This window comes from Planococcus citri, chromosome 5 (genome assembly GCF_950023065.1).
Source record: "Planococcus citri chromosome 5, ihPlaCitr1.1, whole genome shotgun sequence".
Classification (NCBI taxonomy): domain Eukaryota; kingdom Metazoa; phylum Arthropoda; class Insecta; order Hemiptera; family Pseudococcidae; genus Planococcus; species Planococcus citri.
In genome coordinates, this window is record NC_088681.1 from 27,664,400 (window position 1) to 27,684,084 (window position 19,685).

The 19,685-nt window shown below is 33.5% G+C and overlaps 1 protein-coding gene across 1 annotated transcript in view; it reads left to right on the top strand.

The window, feature by feature from the left end:
• The first annotated feature begins 16,784 nt into the window (after window positions 1–16,784).
• ken (ken and barbie) overlaps window positions 16,785–19,685 on the top strand; it is a 36,895-nt gene continuing 33,994 nt past the window's right edge. The window contains exon 1 of the mRNA XM_065368947.1: window positions 16,785–17,360. The gene's annotated coding sequence lies outside the window, so the exon portion shown is untranslated. The remainder of the gene's footprint in view (window positions 17,361–19,685) is intronic.

The window sequence follows — 19,685 nt, forward strand, 5'->3', positions numbered from 1 at the left end:
ATTACAAGATTATTACACCCTACGTAAGATTATATTAAATTCGTCAGGTTGTGTTTTTTAACAAGAGTAATAAATTTTTCCATTTCGGAGGGGCTGTCAGGGATGGAGAGAGAGTATTCATCTATTTGGAGAGCTAATCTATCTTTGTGTAATTGGGGACAATAGAAAAGTAGGTGTTGAACAGATATAGGTTCAGATGAGCAAAATTGACATGAGGGCTTGGGGGCTTTTAGGTAAAGATGGTTATGTGTAATTTTGGTGTGTCCAATTCTCAGTCTTGTCAAGATAACTTCTTCCAGTCTATTTAAGTGGGATAGGTTTTTCCAAGGATGAACTGATTTTTTATGTTGAAAGAGCTTGTTGGTTGTTTGTTGGGACCAGAAATTTTGCCAATTCATGTATATATTTTGAGTGAGAAAAGATTTGATGTCGTCAGCTGTGATGATGGTAAGGGGGGAAAAAGTAGTTGCAGATTTTGCATAAGTATCAACAGCTTCGTTTCCAGTGATTCCAATGTGGCTGGGAACATACATAAACTGGATAATAAAGTGGGAATTTTGTAGCTCAAATAGTTTTTCAAGAATATTTTGAACTATAGGGTGATCAGAAAATAGGTTTTGTATAGAAATCAATGAACTTAAGGAATCACTTTGAATCAAAAAATGTTTGTTATTTGGTTCAGAGGTGAGTATATCGCAGAGGCAATGATAAATAGCAGTGAGTTCAGCAGAGTAAATAGATGAACAGTTTGGGAGTTTGAAATTTGAGATTGTACCATTTATAGAGTAAGCATATCCACAATGATGATTTGGTATTTTTGATCCATCTGTGAAACAGAGGTTGAATTCATGATATTTTGATAGAAGTTCCAGATAGTTATTTTTAATTACTAATGGGGAATGACTTTTCTTTGAATAGTTGTTTAAATAGTAGTCAATTTGGGGAGGTTTAAGCAGCCATGGAGGGTAGGATATCGGTTTTTGAACGAGAGTTTTGGGGTCTATTTGGAGATTTGTTAATGTTCTAATAAAATCAGAGATAGGTCCTTCTAAATGTTCAAAAAGCTGAGGGTTGGGTAAGTGAATTGAATATTGGAGTGGGTGAGAGTGATTGGTTGAAGCTGTTGTGATGAATTTATTTGTTATTAAAGTTCTTCTGAAGTCTGGGGGTAATTCTGCTGCTTCACAGTATATACTATCAATTGGAGAAGAGTAGAGGGCTCCTATGCAAATCCTTAGGGCTGAGTTTTGTATTGTTTTTATGATATTAGAAGTTTTATTAGAGATATCTATAAAACATGGACTTCCATATTCAATTTTACTACGAATTAAAGATTTATATAGGTGGAGTAATAATTTACGAGAGGGATTATATTTAGGGTTCTTGATTATTTTCAGGAGATTTAGACGTTTCATGAGGTCCAATTTGGTTTTTAAAAAATGAGGGGTCCAGGTAAGCTTTTTATCAAAAGTTAGTCCAAGAAATTTAGTGGTGGATTTGAACTCTAGTGGGAGACCTTTAAAATTGAGTATGGGTTCTGGAGAAATCTTACTTTTTCGTGTAAAAAGCATACAATGTGTTTTTGACTCTGAGAAAGTAAGACCATTAGAATTTGCCCACATTTCAATTTGATCAAGGGCTTCTTGAATTATCTGAATTGAAAGTTGGATATTATTTGAACGAAAGGAGATGTTTATGTCATCTGCAAAGATTCTTAAGGAGATAGGTCGTGAAATGACATTAGAAATGTCATCAATGAGAAGGATGAATAAAACTGTGCTTAGAACAGAACCTTGAGGTACTCCATTTTCTAGATCAAATAATTCAGAGTATGTGTTGTTGAGTCTTACTCTAAAGGTACGAACTGTTTTGAGAATTGAGACACTGAAAAAATTTTTTAGTGTGTTTTTCAACTTTTATTAAAATATGTATGTGGTGTAATTTTCTAAATGTCATTGATGTTTATAATATCAAAAAAGGAAGTAGTTTCTGCTGGAGTGATAAGTTTTTACTAAAAATTAGGGTATGTACAGAAATTTTTGGTGCAACGTTTTTTTTAATGGGGTGTGCTAATATGGACCACCTGTGATATTGAATTTTTTACTCATTTTTTACAGCTGCTGAAAAGGGGGATGCTTGAAATAATTTTTTTTGTTTATTTCTACAAATGTTTATTTTGAAATTCTTCCGGTGGTCCATATTAGGCGTCCAAAATTTTGAACTGTCATTTTGACACTTGTCATTCAACAATTTAAAAAATATTCAAAATCAACCTGAACTGCTTAGAATACGTTTTTTTGTTCATTTCTACAAATAAATATGACCTTTTGAAAAATGTGAAAGTATGTTTCTTTTAAAATTTTATGGGTGGTCCATATTAGGCGTCCAAAATTTCAAACTGTCATTTTGACACTCATCACTCAACAATAAAAAAAACATACTTAAAGTTGCCCTTCACCCCTGAAGTTTTGTATACAGTGTTAGTGGAAGGATGGAACTTCATTTTAAGCCTTTGTGGAGGTTTCTACCCCCTTTAGTTTTCAAGTGGCAATCCTCCAAAAAAAGTGGTCCATATTTGGTGCCTCTACCCTAAGGGCCACCCTATTGAGCACACAGTCATGCTTGGAAAAAAGGCCACAACTGTAGATCTATTAACGATATTATTGGAGCTCATGATGTTCAAAAAAATTTGACACCCCCCCCCCCCCCTCCACCTGATCACATGTGTAATTCATCTTTCAAGAATCTAGAAAGTTGGAGAAAGTGGTCTAGAAAATCTGGAAAAGTCAGGGAAAATCATTTCCAGAAATGCGGGGACACCCTGTTTATATCATCGCGATGAATGAGTACATAAAAGTTAGATGCCAAAATTCATTTTTCTATTTTTGGCGAATTTATTGGAAATTTTAAGAATTCGAAAAAGCTGTTTTTTGACTTTTTTAAATGAAATATCATTCTTTTTGAATAAAGAGAGCCAATGTGAATTGATTTCTTTCAATTCAACTCCCAAGCATCAACTCTACTACTATAGTTTTGAGCCGTTCTAAAGTCTCCGGCAATTTATCAACTTTCTCCAGAACTTTAAATCGTTTTAGGAAGGCCAAAAATGCTCTTCAGAACCTACCTATATTTAAATTCATTTTCGGCCTTTAGAATGGCATAAAGCCTTCTTAAAACCAGCACCGCGGTAAATTTCTAAGCTTAAAAGTATAGAATGTAAACTAAATTTCAGCTTTGTACCTCAATTTGATCCAACTTTGATTTTTTTCATGGAAGTGAACCAAACTTGAATTTTCAAAAATTCGCTAAACCCAAAAAATGAAATTCAGTACCTGAAATTTGACTCAAAGATCCTCTTTCCGAGTTTAATTTGTGTGATCCAAAAAATTTTCAGCTGATTGGGATGTCTCCTTTGATACACCTCGGTAGATAATTAATGAATTTTGAATTTAAAAAAATTGAAATTAAAGTTACCTACCTCAATTATTCTGTGCATGACATTTCAACAAAAATCCAACTGTAAAATCTCAACTCATTAATTTTTCGTTTTTCAGTTCAGAATGATCCTACAGTGGATTAAAAGTTTTGTGAACTTGAGTTCATTCGCGTTTAAAATTTTATTTCACTGACCTATTCAATTATTTGCGATTGTAACTTCTTCATATACCTGCATTAGGAAGGCCTCATAACCATCAAATAATATGACTTCGGTGAAACTCGCACCCTGACCTTCATTTTTAAATGTTAGACTTGATCCAAGAGAATAGTTTACTCTGTGGGCTTGTCCAAAAGGTCATTGGCATGTTTAAAATTTTGGAGCCGACATTTCCAAGGTTATCCCTTCCTCTTTTCATGTCTTTATTACAATGCATTCGTTACTTAAAAATGATTTTTTTTTTCATTTTACAATCGGATGAAATATTGTTTTCTGTCTTCTATAGTACACCTAGGCCTACACACTCGAACAATTTAAATAAAACATCTGGAAAAAATGTAACAAGCAAACCAAAACAGAGCCATTTTGTAAAACTCGTGTTTATGCAGCACATGACACGCTGAACATCGTCCTTGAAGAATAAATGGAAATGCGACTTGAGCATTCACCCAGTATACGATTTTCAAAGTTTACAATTCGCAGTCTAACCTTTCCCGACTCTCCAAGTGTACGCAAGTAAACTCGAAAAATATAACACTGGCACGAAAAGCACTCGTGAACCGTGCATACGTCAACATGTACATATGACTCTAAAAAAGGGGGTATTGTTAGTACACCATAAGACGTGTAAAGTTTTCCGATCACAAAAAAATCACATTATACCTACAAGTCGTACATACAGTATTATAGTACGTAGCACAGACGTTGTGTGTAACCTACATTTACCATTTTAAGGCGAAAGTAGATCGTGATTAACCAACAATATGTAACGAGTATGGTTCGAGCTTTTATTTGCTAATAAGCGATTTACATTATGTTGGGATCGCGCTTAGCATGTGCTTTTTTTCCTTCTACTCCCCCGTCCTCTTGACCGCCTGCTCGTTGCTGTCTCCGCAAGTCGTACGTATTTTTCTGGTCTTGATGCGGCGCACTTGCATATTTCACCTCGAACAACTCGACTGTGTGTCACATTTACGACATATCCGTTGATTTTTGTATATAAAATGTGGAGAAAAATTATTCTTTAATGCGTATGCATACCGAAGAAGTCAATATTAACTGGTTTTTTTAATATACTTACCGATTTTTACGCTTACGACCACTGAAGATGGCTGCGGATTGAGAAAATACATATGTAAAAATTATTAACTCTTATTGACATGGACGATCTTTGCCAATTAGGTCAAGATCAAAGTCATATATGCATGGTAAATCGACAAGCTATTAAATTTTATATGGCAGGCCTTTCTACCGGCGACATTTCATTTTAAAGGTACACACTCGTTTACGTAATAGGTAATAAATAATAGTGCATTGCGATAAAAACACAAGCTCGAGATGTACGTACGAAAATGCATATGCAAAGCAACCTAGACGCACCTGCCATTGCAAATTGCCAGGTTTGAGATTATTGCTAGCGTAAAAATGAGGAAATGAATATCGAGATTTTTTTTTTCATTCTGCTTTGGTACATGCGGAGTAAAAATTCGAAGGTAATTACCTATATGTCGAAATCGGTTTGTGATTTTATTCAATAATTATTTGTGTTGGAGTTGAATGGTGACCACGCTTAAGTGTAGGTCTGAGTATCGCGTAGATAGATGTGGTGTACCTGTGCTTCGTTATCATCGTGTATAACGACGTAGTATTTCGAAATATTTTTATTTTAATTGACCGTATACTTGAGGCATCCACTTTCGATTTCAACAAAATTTTAATTCCATTCAAATAATCGTTGAAAAAATTTTGTATTTTGAACAATACCGACAGATATCTAAAATTTGGGTTTAAATTGATGAAAATATGGTACCTATTGAACTTTGAAAAGGTAATCGACGAATGATGTCAAAATCAGTGTTGCCACTTTCAAAGACCTAAAAAACCTATTAAAAAATATAACCATGATCTCGGCGATTAAAAATTCTGAAAAAATTCTCAGTTTTAGTTCTTTTTATTTAGAATGACATTAAAAAATTGGACTGCCATTTTTTTCATTTCTGAGAAAAAAAATTACAAGTTTTACACTTATTGCAAAAATACCATCAGAAACCTTGAAAAATGAAAATTTTTGCACTTTTGAAATATTTTACCAACGTGTATAGACGAACATGTGAAAAAAATCCCCCTCTCCCCCAATTTGTCAACGAATGACGAGAAATACCATTTTTCATGCTTTAATTTTAAGAGATGAAACAAATTGAAAAAATTTCGCCGCCATTTTACAAACAAAAGCAGGAACCTAAGAAATTAATATTTTTTGCATTTTGAATTATTTCACCCATAATGTAGACGGACATGAAATAATTACTTTCGAACTTTTACTGATAGAAAGAAAGTATATTACATCATTATAAGATTAGAATTTTTCTTGAGAAAACAAAATGGAAATAAATAAAAAACTAGTTATCTGAGTCAGGTTTGAACAATTTAACTACAAAAAAAGTCATAAAATTTCAGGAAAATTTGGCAAAATTCGGTGGAGAAGCGCGTTAAAAGTTGATAAAAACACGAAAATTACTTCATCAATTTATGGAAAACTGATGGACTTTTTGTTAGATGTGACAAAATTTGACTTCGGCTATAATTGGCATGAAGCACGGTTCAAGACGTGTTTAAACGATATAGATGTGTATCATTTAAGTCATTAAAAATTTTGAACAGCTCATAAAACGTCATTAAAATTTACATAAAATCATACAAAATGTAGGTACTCAAACATGTTTAAAATAGAATAAAAACAGTTTGAAAAGTTTTTAAATCATTTAAATTGCGACACTACTGACGAATTTTATTAAAAAATCAATAAAATTCACTTTTAAAAAATGCATAGATCGTCGTTAAAACGTGTTAAAATGACATAAAAATTCTTATTTTAACAAAATTTGTCGAAACTTGGCAAATTTTTCAAAAAATATCATGAAAATGTGTCAAAAAATGACATGAAAAATACTTTTTTAAAAAAATCAAAATTTATTAAATTGTCAAAAAGTGTAAAAGTTTAGGCAAAAATTGCGGAGATTATTGGTAAAATTTGTTAAAAATTATGAATTATGATATCGTACCTAAAAAGCAACTAAAATCGTTCAAAACACTGGTGATATTTCATCCAATAATGTTGAAAATTTTTTTTTTCAATGCTTAGAAGATCGTTGAAATAATTTTAAAACGCTATAAAAATACTTTAAAATCGTAAAAAATTCAAAAATCTCCAAAAATGGAATAAATTTTAGGGAAATTTAGCAAAATTTAATGAAAGTTGCTTGAAACACCATTAAATTATGTTAAAAATGAAAAAAACAACACTAAAGCATTAAAATCGTTAAAAGTTACGAAAAACTGATGAAGTTAATACATACAAACTTGAGCGAAGTTTTCTAAAAATTACACAAAATATTGCTATACCTAAACTGAGTTTGAAATCACATTGGAACACTTTGTAAAGCATTTAAATAATTTCAAATGTTCAAAAGAAAAAAAAAACTGGTGAAATTTTCAGCAAAGTTGGCCAAAAAGATTGTAAAAACACGTGAAAAATGATAAAAATCACTGTTAAAAAAATTATTAAAAGTCATTAAATATTTAATCCTTCAAAGGTGATAAAATTTGGTCATATTGAGCAAAAATTGCATAAAATATCGTCTAAGATGTTGTGTTTAAAATGGCATTAAAATATGTGCAATTTTTAAGGTCAAAATTCTGAACGTTGAATTGATTGGAGAAATATTTTCGATATTGTATGCAGGGTGTCCAAAAAAATAATTTTGATGAAAAGTGTACATTTTGGAGCGATGTTTAAGGGTTAATGCGACAATGCTTCCCAAAAAGTTGCCAACAATCCTCTAAAAGAAACAAAAAACCCCACAGAAAAAAAAATTCTACCCATACTTATTATTCCATTTTATGCAATACAACTTTTGAAATCGATTCAACGATCTTGCATCCGATGTTAAGGCTGTTCAAAGGTGAGAAAATCTTCTTTGAGTGGAAAGACTGCTTGTACAGTTAATTGTGAGCTTTTAGTGGTGCACGGGGCTAAGCCAGGTATCCTCAAAGTAACGTCATTTTTGGAGAAAACGTGGTTTTTGACATTTTTGAGTAATATACTGTAATCTGCACAAAACCCCAATCATCCATCCCCTTCTCAAAAAAAAAGCGATTTGAATCTATGGACTTCGAAATTCAATACCCTGTTTACAATTTCGACTTGAATTACTTTTTTTTCAGATTCGAATTTCTCCTTAAAAAAATACAACAATTTTGCATGATTTTTTTGGGCACCCTGTGTGCAATATTAATATTAGATTTTTTGCACTCACGCTGAAAGCATTTATGAGCTATTTCGCGCCATCTTTGTTCAGTATAGTAGATGGAAAAGCACACACTAGGACTTTTTTGTCACACTATGGTTATAATGTCTGCAATTGTGTTTATTATCCGATTATTCGCAATTGAGTACACGTTGATCGGTTGAAAAAGTTCATAATACTGTTCAAATTTTTCTCAGAATGCAAATCTGAAATGTTATTATACGATACGATAATTGTCCAACCGACTCTGACTATATGCTTATTTGTCGCTAATACATACATATCTAAGCTGTTCTGTTTATTGCACGTACTACGAAGTGCTTATAGTGCTACACTGCTACATACGAAGGTTTTTCTGCAATTTCACGCGAGATACGCGAACATGGATGAATATTTTTATAGGAAAAGCAATTTTATCGTTGATTTTACGACGCTACCTATTTCGTAAAAAAAGTTTTTACGATACTTTCGCACCGTGTACGAATTTGACGCGTGGGTGAGCAGGTGAAGAGAAGGAGAAGGGTATGAAAGCTTCAACAGGTATTTCGTATTTGTACGTAAATTAGATATGCGAAATTCTATGTAATATTTTGAGGATTTCTTGTTATACGTATTCGTGTATCAAGGATTATATATGTACTTGCATTTGACATATACGAGTTTCGGATTGAATATTATCATCCTACGACTTGTTATGAAATTTTCTGAGATATTCGAATACCTTGAGTTTCCATCGAGAAGTTATTGGCCTAATTTCTATTGTTGATAAGCGAATAGTAAAATGTCAACTTTCATTATTATCGTATTAAATTCAACACAGTTATTTACTTAAAAATATGACGTAATTTTATAGGTTTATTTATTTCGATATATTTAAAAATTTTTTTTTGCTCTATGTTGAATTTTTAACCAGATCTTTTTGATTTTTATTTTTTCAGATTTTTCAAACTCAAGATCCTGTTGAGAATTTTTCTCATAAATGGGTAAGTTATTGATAATTTTTCACTTTCAATATTTTTACTTTGAAAATTTGTCGAAATTTCTCCAATTGCCCCCCCCCCATTCATCCCCTCATCCGTCACACGTGTCCGCTCTTTAATTTTTATTTTCACCGGGAAACCTGCTAGAAAAATTGCTCTACCTCCGTACACAATTACACATGTCAACTGATTAAAAAAGCCATTGAACTTACTAATTACAAAAAGGTGATATCGATCGAAAAAAAAATTCTGCTCTGTTATCGCGAATGCAAATTCTCCGACAGGCACGTTTCTTGGAATTTTCATCTCGCAGCTTGGTTTTTATCCCATTTCCAACGCAAACCGAACCGAACGTCAACATCGTCGTCAGAATCGGATAAAGCATTCACACGTTCGTGGGAATACTCAAAAAAACAAACCGGTTCGACTGTATGTTGATCTTTGTTGACATGTTTACTTTTTTTTTACACCTAATAACCGCAACATTTCTTTTGAATTCATTGGTACCAATTTCCCTTTCGTTTTGTGTATTGAAATCGAACGTTGTCGAATGTCGATGTTGTTGTTGCATTCGAAAGGGCTTTTTTTTTCTCTTTCATTATATATAAGACTATACGTATTCTTTCTTTGAATACGTTTCTATACATACTCGAAGATCGCTCTGGTTAAACAAAAGCTCCGAATTTTATTGGTTAACGAGCTACGAGTACCAGCAGTCTTCAGGTAGGTATAGGTAGACCTATAAAGGTACGATTAGATAAAAACCTCGCAAAAAAGAGTAACCACGAACAAAGGGTTCCTGTAATCATTATCAAAAGCAGGTGTCAAACCGATCAATTTCTTTGTCAGAGTCTTCGATGTAGGTTCGAATACCTTGTTTTCGTCGTGGTTACCTAAGTTGAAGTCTTCGTGGATTTTTTTCTCCGATTTATTTTCACAAAAAAACACTGAGAAGAGAAAAAAAAGCGCGATTTTTTTTTTACAGTCGATTGTTTGAATACATTTACCACCTAGAAAGATGTTTGTTGTGATTCTGATTCATCACTGTGGTGAAAACATTGGGGGTGCTTTGAATAACGAAATTAGGCGAAATTTCACTTTTTCAGAACCGTTATCAACTACGAAGGAGAAATTGAAAAGGAACGAAATTAATCCTCTCCTTGCAATGGGACCACAATACCTTCTTTTACTCGTATCTTTAAAATTTTTTAAACGCACTGGTGAGAAGTGAATAATTGACAATTTCAGGATGAGAATGCAGATTTATTATGTAAAATGAGAAAAACAGCTGTAAGAGGGAGATCAAATCAAACGTAAGAACGTAAGATATTTTTGAATACATATTTCGAAACTGCTTTCACTCTTAAATAAAAAAAAAACTAGAAAAGAAAAATTTTCAAATTTTGATCGAAAAAAACTTACAAAAAATGGTGAAAAAATTTCAAACCATCTCAAACCACTGTTTTGACAGAGAAGGTTGTCTTATGGATTTTGACCAAATTCAAAACACTTTGAGTTGAAAATGCTCGCCAAAAAATTTTAGATTTACAAGTTAATTTCTGTTACCATTTTGTCATCAAAAAGTTACTTTTTTAATCGACTGCACAAAATTTTTTCAAAAAATGAATCTGGCACATTATTTGGAGTCATTATATTGAAAAAAAATCCCAGAAAAGCACACAGTGGCATTTTTATTCATTATACTTTGCAAATGAACCCTCAGGTTAATTTGGAAAGCTGCGAGCTGTTCTAAAATTCTAAAATTGCGAAAAATGGCTTGAAAAATAAACGATTCTCACCCTAGAGAAAAGTTGAACGAGGTTGGAAGATTTACTCCTAGAGCAAGCATATGAGTGAGACAGCTTCCCCCTGGTTTTGCCAAATTTGGACCGCCCAGATCGATTTGGGATGGCTGGAGGTCAAAAGTAGAAGAAACCCCCATTGCCATTTTTGCCGACGATTCTGAATATTGGAAGCGTGTTACGCTCCCATACCCCCCTCCCCCTTTAAAATCGTCCCTGGCTGGCAATCGTCTTATTTGAGCTCAAAACTGTCGAGAAATGTCGATATTTTTCACCCTTTCACTCTTTTTTCATCGAACTCGCCACAATAGCCAATCAGCCATTATTTTTAAACAAAAATTTGGCTAAAAAGAGAGACGAAACCCCCATTTTTTGGAATTGACGACTGCGCCAGGAGCTCTTAAATTTTTCTGAATCTTTGAAAAAAGAAGACGAAACCCTTTTTGAAAAAACTAATGCAATCCAGATGAGATCGGGTAAACTTTTGAAGTCTTTTGTTACTGTATTTTGCGTGGAGAAGTGCAATTATTGAATTTCATAAATTAAACCTTAGATAGGTACCTAAAGGGTTGCATTTTATTGATGATCAAAGTAAAACTCGCTGGCGCTTCTTTGTCGATAACTTTTTACTTATTTAGGAAGCAAATACGCCAAATTTCTTCACCAGTACCGGTTTTTTGCCTCTAATTGTTGTTCTATGTAGTACAGAGCGAAAAAAAAACCAACAAGTCCTACATTTTCGATTAAACTAGGAAATATACCCGTATTTGGTGGAAATGCGACCTTGTAACGAGTACAACACTTCGACCAAATGCAGGTATTTCTCGTGGGCTTCTCCTGCTCGTAGGTACAACAGCACATGTATATAGAGTGGAAGAATGACAATACATCGAGATAATTACACCTTCTTGATGATGTATATTTATGATGTACTTCTGTTTAAAGTACACATGTCTTTCTCTCTCTCTTTCTAAAAAATAAAAAGAACATAGGCGAGTCAATAAGATCATCTCAATAAAGCAAACAGGTCCTCTGGAAGAACTTAAGGTATCACCGATGCATCTTCAATCTTCATTGTTGGTGGTTTTTTTCCTTTATTCTTTTAAACCCCACATAATGGAAAAAAAGTGCATATTACACAACTATCATCTCACATCTCGGTACATTATTTCACCACACAGAACCAATTTCTCATCGCGTCGATTCCCATTAAAAAGACATTATATGTATTTTTTTTATCGTTAACAAATCGTGAAAGCGTTCGGGAGATGAGGAGCAACGAGAATGTACAGAGAGTAAAATAAAATGAAAAAAGAAGAGAAAAAAAAACGACGAAGGTCAAGCCTTAATTTATTTTATTATAACTGAAAGAGAGGCAGAGAGAAAGAGAGAGAGAGGAGATACAGTCAGAATAACACGTAATGAAGAGAGGTATGTGTGAGTGTGTATTTTTTCATTATATTGTTAACATCGCGAAAAGGTATGTATAGGTATAGGTATCCTATACACGTATATAATGTCGACCTTGAAATTACACAGAGGAAAGAAAAATAATAAAAACGCGAGACTCCGTGGGTACTGTTAACAAAGCTGTCTGCTTTCGGTTTCAGCGGGAGTTGCAGAGGAGAAAAGGGGCCTTCTGGTGAAAGAATATTAGGGAGGTGTTTACACGGAGCCATGTGTCGACGGATGTGTTTCTGTGCTCGTGTTTGGCCCATCGATCTCGTACACGTACTCGTATAGTGGACAGGGTCTGAATAGTAGCCTATTGTTGCGATTGAAAAACAATTGAAAGTGATTGTGGATTAAAAAATGATGAGGATGCTCTCGAAGGAGTTACATGCAGGTAACGTGCATTTTGTAGATATTTGTTCAATTTAGTTTGGAAATTGAGGGGTGAAGGGGCAAAAACCTACTCATCTTTGAAATTTTTTATTAGAATCCATGTTAAAAAAATTTCAAACTTTAGCTCCTTCAAATCTTGTCACGAAGCAAACATCAGATCATTAGAACAAATATGTACCTAAATGCACTTTTTGAAAAACCATCCCCTTGTACAGAGGTAAAACTAATGATAAAGTTCATTCCAATCATTGACTATCCACCCTGGCCATTTTGTTTTAGTAGTCAATGAAACAGAAATAAATTAACAAAAGAATGAACATATTATTGGTAATTCAGATTTTAGGCATAGTATTCATCTACGTATTATGTAAGATATACTATTAGATCGATGATTTGGCCGGCGTCTGTGTTCTGTGTTCTGGTACTCACCTTATCTGTAAAAAAAAAAAAAAAAAAAAAACTCGTAATCCAGATGTCATTGTACAAATTTTAATATGCAAGGAGAACGTACCTGGTGGTATTTGAATCCTGGAAATGATGCCAAATTAGCTTATTTTATTCGTTTAGTATCTTATTAATATTCCGCAATACGCATTCCATTTCCATTGCCGTCAGTGAAGTAAAGATTCACCTTAGAAAGTAATTTGCTTATTGGCGGATTTTTTTCTCGAAATGTTACCGAATTCCAGTTTTTTCTTTTGAACTTGTTGAGGAAAGTGGAAAATCATGTTGGGGATTTTTTTTTCGCCATTCCGTGAAAGAAAGATGTAGGTAGGTATCTATGTACATAGAAGATGTGATCTTCGAATATTCTATTTTTATCTTTAATAAAGGTTATCGTCTTTCCATGCTGGTTGCCCGACTGATGAATGATGTTATGGCTTTGGTTCTTTGGTCCACGTTTTTCCTAGTTCTATTGGTTTGGCCAAGAGACTTTTTTTTTGGAACTAAAATATTTCAATTTTTTTTTGTTTCAACTTCATTACGAATAATGAAATTTCATCAGGAATTTGTGGAAGAAAAAGTTATCAATGTTTCATCAGGAAATTATGGGTGAATTATAAAATTACCTGCAATCAGACAGATCACTTTTGAAAAAAAAAAGTGAACCACTGAAAAAAAATGGAAGTATTAGTGGTCTGAAATTAATTTTAAAAATGATAAGGAAATAGAAAGGACATCAAGAGTTTCATGTAAGTATAGTAGAAAAAAATCAAATCTGATCCGATTCATCAGAGGAAACATGATCAGATCTGATTGGAGACACCTGATTGGATCTGACCAGATCTGAATAAATCCGATCAGACCCAGATCAGTTCATTCAGACTTTCCAGACATTCTATGGATTGGATTTCACCCAATAAGATACCTGATCTGACCAGATATCATCAGAACTGTTCAGATCAAGGTTTTGATGTGATTAGATCTCTTCAGAACTTTCAGAAGTAATTGAATCCAATTGAGGAAATGTGATTGGATCCGACCAAATACGAATAGAAGAGGTGAGACGAGACAAGACCAGATCCATTTGGCTATTTCCAGGATCTGATTAGATCTGGTCAGATCTTATCTGACAGAGGAGACTTTATTAGATCTAACCAAATCTGAGTAAATCCGATCAGACCACGATCAGATCACTCCCCGGATCCAATAAGATCTGACCAGATCGGATCAGTTACGATTCAGAAGACCTGGCTGAACCAGATCAAATCTAATCAGATCATCCGGACATTCCACGGATTCAATTTGACTTGACCTAGATCCGTCCAGATCCAATCAGGTCGTTTCCAACCAACGTTTGGATCAGATTACATCTGTTCAGACTCAATAAGAAAAATGTGATTGGTTCTGACCAGATCTGAGTATAGATCTGATCAGACCAAATTAGACTTGATCAGTTCCCCGGATATTCCCCGATCCTGAATCAAATTTCATCAATCAGGTCAGACGTCATCGTCAGAGTTTTGATTGGATTAGATTTATTCAGATTTGATCAGATCTAATCATTTTCCCTTGGGCGAGTGAAAAATATCAAAACTAAATGACTTGGGGCATGGCGTCATAATTCATTAATCATTGCATTTGACCAGATCTCAATAGATCTGGACAGACCCGAATACATCTGATTTTGATTTCTGATCATTATTCATTTTCCCCTTGGTTGTGCGATGAAAAATAAAAACAGAAATTCTGAAGACATTTTTACTTTTGAAAATTTTTTCCCCTTCCCTCTCACACTAATTGATATGGGTGCTTGAAAAAATGTCGTGCTTGGAATTCTGCTAATGACAAAAAAAAATGTACATTTCTTTAGAGGAAGTATGAAGTAAGATGTGATAAGATCCAATCATTTCCCATCTGGAAATCTGAATTGCATATTTCAAAAATTCTGAGTAAGAAGATAAAATAAAATTTATCTGCGACTTGGCCTTATCTCTCAATGTTCGACTTGCATCAGATTCATTTTCTACTCCTCACTAGTGATGGAAAACTGAAACTGAAACTGAAACTGAAACTGAAATTGGTTGAAAACTTGAACTGAAATGGAGAAACTGAAGCTAAACTAGAACTGAAATGAGAAAAACTGAAAACTGAAAACTTGAACTGAAAATAATAAAACTGAAACTAAAAACTAAAAACTTGAACTGAAATGGAAAAGTTTTGCCATCACTGCAATAAAGATGCCCATATTCATAATTTTTGCGTTTGAATTTGAAATTTGAAGTTTTTGTTCCCAAGTAGCTAATTACGAGTAGTGTATGAAAATTCATGAAAGAAGAAAAAAATGCATCTTTTTTCATTTCTTTTTGAACCTTGAGAAAATGATGAAAACTGAAACTGAAATGGGAAACTGAAAACTTCAACTGAAAAAAGCAAAACTGAAAACTGAAAATAAAAACTTGAACTGAAAAAAAAATAAAACTGAAACTGAAAACTTGAACTGAAAAAAATAAAACTGAAACTAAAAACTGAAAACTTGAACTGAAATGTAAAAGTTTTGCCATCACTGCTCCTCACTCACACACTTGTGTCATTTTGCTGGGAAATATTTTAACCTATGTTGATAAATCTCACAGGAATTTTGATTTATTGAGCATGAATTTTAGAAAAGTTAATCACTTACTAGCTCACAATAAATTTTAAGATATGATCTAAAATTCTTCAATTATCTGCGTACCTATTACTTAATTCCACTTTGAAATCGTTTTCCGGTTGGGGTGGTGGGGGGGGGTTACAATATTCTGAAATATTCGTATGGATGCGCGTGTCTTGTTTTCCATCTTCCTCATCATAGATAGGTATGCAAAATTGCAAAAGTCAATTTGTAAAAATACTCGTATGTGTTACTTTTAGTAATTAACTAGGTACCTGTACCTAGTTATGTAACTGATGAAGCTGCTGTTAACGTGAAACGATTTCGATTAAGTTGAAATTTTTATTTCATAGTGGTTAATTTTCACCTTGAAATGTGCGCGTAAGCTAAAAATCTGTCTGGACATCTTTGGAATATTAATTTGAGTTCAAGTTCACGATTGTACTTTGTACCATATCATGGTCTATGTGTGAGGAAGAAGTGTTTTGTGTCTGTAATTGGAGGATGGGATGGGATGGGACCTGACAGCACGAGAAGACTCATACCATCGAATGTAATGGACTTCCAGATGAGCGTTGGAATATACTATAAATAAATGGGCCAAGTTATCAGCGATAAATTAACTTTGAAAAATATGTAATTTACGATTACGATTACGAAAGAAATTACCTACTCGATGGTGTGTGTGCAAATGATGCTGATGAAACGTAAAAACTACTCTCAAAGACGACTGTGAGCTATTATATCTTTCTGCTATATGCCATTACACATTTGTAATAGCACATCATTTACAAGGCGCCCTTCAAATGTTATACAATGAGGTTTTTTTTTTAGGAAGTAGTTTAAGAACTTAATCTGTGGATGAATTAATAGCGCGAAAGGAGGGGAGTAGACAAATTTGCTGCACGATTTTATGAATAAGAAGGGAAAAAATGACTTGTGGATTCAGCATCCTGAAGTTATAGGTAGGTATGCGAATGTTGTATGGTGTAAAACGTTCCTAACCGTTGGTAAGGTAGAAGGGGCCACAGAGTACAGAACGAAGCATCTAGCAGAGTGTTTGTTGCTGAAAGAGAAAGGACCATACCATGATGGCCTCCCTGGATTGTGTAATTCTATTCCGCCTATTTGTGTTGTTCGTTAGAATGCTGTAACGAACTGTACCTGCTGTTTTGGGTTGCATCGAGTTTGTGTGAGTGTGACTGTGTTTTATACGCGCTGTGTTGTGTACTGTGATCAACTCCCCTCGACGAAACCGAAAGTGAACGCCTTCCTCAGTTTGTCTGCTTGGCCTGATCGTAAGAACGTGTTTACAGCTTCCTCGTTAAAGCGCGCAGATTTATTATTTTGCTAACCCGTTGTGTTTTTCGTCGGCGTTCGTATATTCTTTTTCTGTTTATTTTTTTTTTCGAAAAATTTTTTTCAAAGAAGATTTGCGCGCCGAAGTTCGACGATTTATCATCGCGGTGCGTTTTAACAGAAATTGTTTCGCGTTCGCCTGTGCTTTTTCTTCTTCGGTATGAGTTTCTCGTGTTTTTATTGCGTTCATTGATCGGGGTTGTTCGATGTGATTGTTTTCATCGCGCAGTGATCGGAAGATAGTGTTTAAATATGTGTTGATGCAGAATGCCCTTACAACGAATTTGGATTGTATATGGTGTTTTATTATTCCTATTAGTAAGTTTTTACCTATTCAGTTTTGTCGTCCTATAGACTAGTAGTTTATTTGTACGGATTTGTAGGTGTACTGTGACTGGACTAGAGAACTAGGAAGTTGTAGTATTACAAAGGATCAGAGTTGTGTCGTAGTGTCGTTTGTGAGCGACTTGTGATTGTGACAAACCTGTTACCATGCTAAGGATAGGAATTCGTAGGGGAGGAAATTGTTGGAATGTTGGATGCAACGTTTTTCACTCAAATAGGATTATACTCGTATGGGCTTGTAATTGTTTTGTTTGTAAACACATTATAGGTAATCGTAAGCAGAATTAATGCTCAAGTAACTGTGACTAAAAATTTGATCTGCCTCCTAAAAGTTAAGATATTCTGTTTCTGTAACACATTTTTTTCAAAGCCAACACTAAAAGTTCAGATTATTTTCCCTCTGCAGATTTTGAAAATTCAGTGTCTTTTTTTGTTCATTATTATTCTGCGTGAATTTAAAAAAAAATAGATTTTCTGTTCCTATTACATAGTTTCTTTCTTGTGGGCTTGCTTTGCGTGTAAATATAAATGCTGAAATGAATGTTCAAGAAAGTTGAAAATTATATCTACAAAAATGTTCGTAAAAAAAAACTTCCACTTGTCAGAAGGAGTTATGTAGGTCAAGTTCAAGTAACCTGTTGAAATGCCATAATGACCCTTTTAACAAACTAGTTTGGAAATTTACAAATTCATAATTTCCTGAGAACGAGGGTGTAGATGGATTATACGTTGATGTATGGGTCAAGTTACAGATGAACCCTTTTTTTTTTTTTTTCAAATGCAAATGAATTATTTTAATTTTCTGTACTTGATTTAATGGAGTCTGTCACAAGTTCCAACTTTCATGTGATGGTAATTTTCTACCTACCTGTTTTGTTTTTTCACATTTCTGACTATAAAGTAGCTGTGTTGATTGTCAACTTTTCCAAGTTTTAATTTGGGTGCCTCGGACTCTGGAAGAAAAAATGTGGGAATCGGAAAAAAATGTTGTTGGGTCCTTTGGATGAAAGCAGATTTTTTGACAACACTGTCAGGGTTTACCCACATCCTCCTCCCTGTGGACAGTCATAGATCTGCTAATTATTTGTTCAATTGTTCGTTGGAATTTGAAAAGAGATCTATTTCGAAGTGGTAACTGATCCTCAAATTTACCACACGTTAAGAAAACAATTTTTGGAATGCCTCCTCATTATTTTAGGTCATTTTCTCAGAACATAATTTTTAATCATGAGATTACTAAAACTACTCATGATGGGTACCAGATTGATGTGTGGTGGGCTTTCGTTTATTTCTAAAAAAAAGTTTGTTGTTGCTAAGAAAATGTGTTGAAATAAGTACTTTTTATTGAAGAGTGATTTTAAGAACCATAAAATGGAATAGACTGAAGCTTCAAGAGTTTCAAGGTGAATTTGAGTTAGGTACCTAACAACATGTCAATTTTTTTTTCATTACTGATAAATCAGAAAAAAATATTGTGATATCTTATTATGATATGATTGATATGCAATAATTATCAATATTTGGAGTACCTATTGATACCTTTTCCCCATTTTTTTTTCAATACTTTTTCCCTCCTGATATCTAGTGAACTGATACCTATCTAGAAAACAGCAGTATCTGCAGTTATAAAAACATGTAAAACAAGTTTTTCGTACTCAAATTTGGAAATTTTATAAAAAATTAGACAATTTTCAGGTAATTTTGGCTTTTTGACAAAATTTGGCTCAGTGCAAGTGTCTTATTGGTCCTGATTTGATGATTTTTTTTTTTATTTTCCTTTCTTTGAAATCAAAAGTTGGCAAAGCAATATCAATGATGGAAAACTGAAACTGAAAACTGAAAACTGAAAAAAGCAAAATTGAAATTTTAGCAGATGATTCATTTTTTCTCAAAATTTCCAAAATAAAATAATATGTCAAATTTTATGGTAAAATAAGTGGAACTAAAACTGAAACTGGTTAAAAACATTCTTTATTTATTTATTGCCTCAGTACACAAATACTTTTTCAAACTACATATTTTAGTTAAAAACTGAAAATGGAAAGGAAGAAACTAAACTAAAACTAAAAACTGAAAAATGAAACTGAAAAAGATAAAACTGAAACTACAATGTAAAAGTTTTGCCATCACTGTGCAATATTGATTCATTTTCTGATCAACTTCATGTTGATCACTTGATTTGGAAGTATTCATTTCAAAGTATCGATAAAATATATCAACAGGTTCTAGAGAATCAATAATTTTGGATATTGATACGGTTACTCCCTAAGTATCGATAATTTGATACAGAGAGTTTGA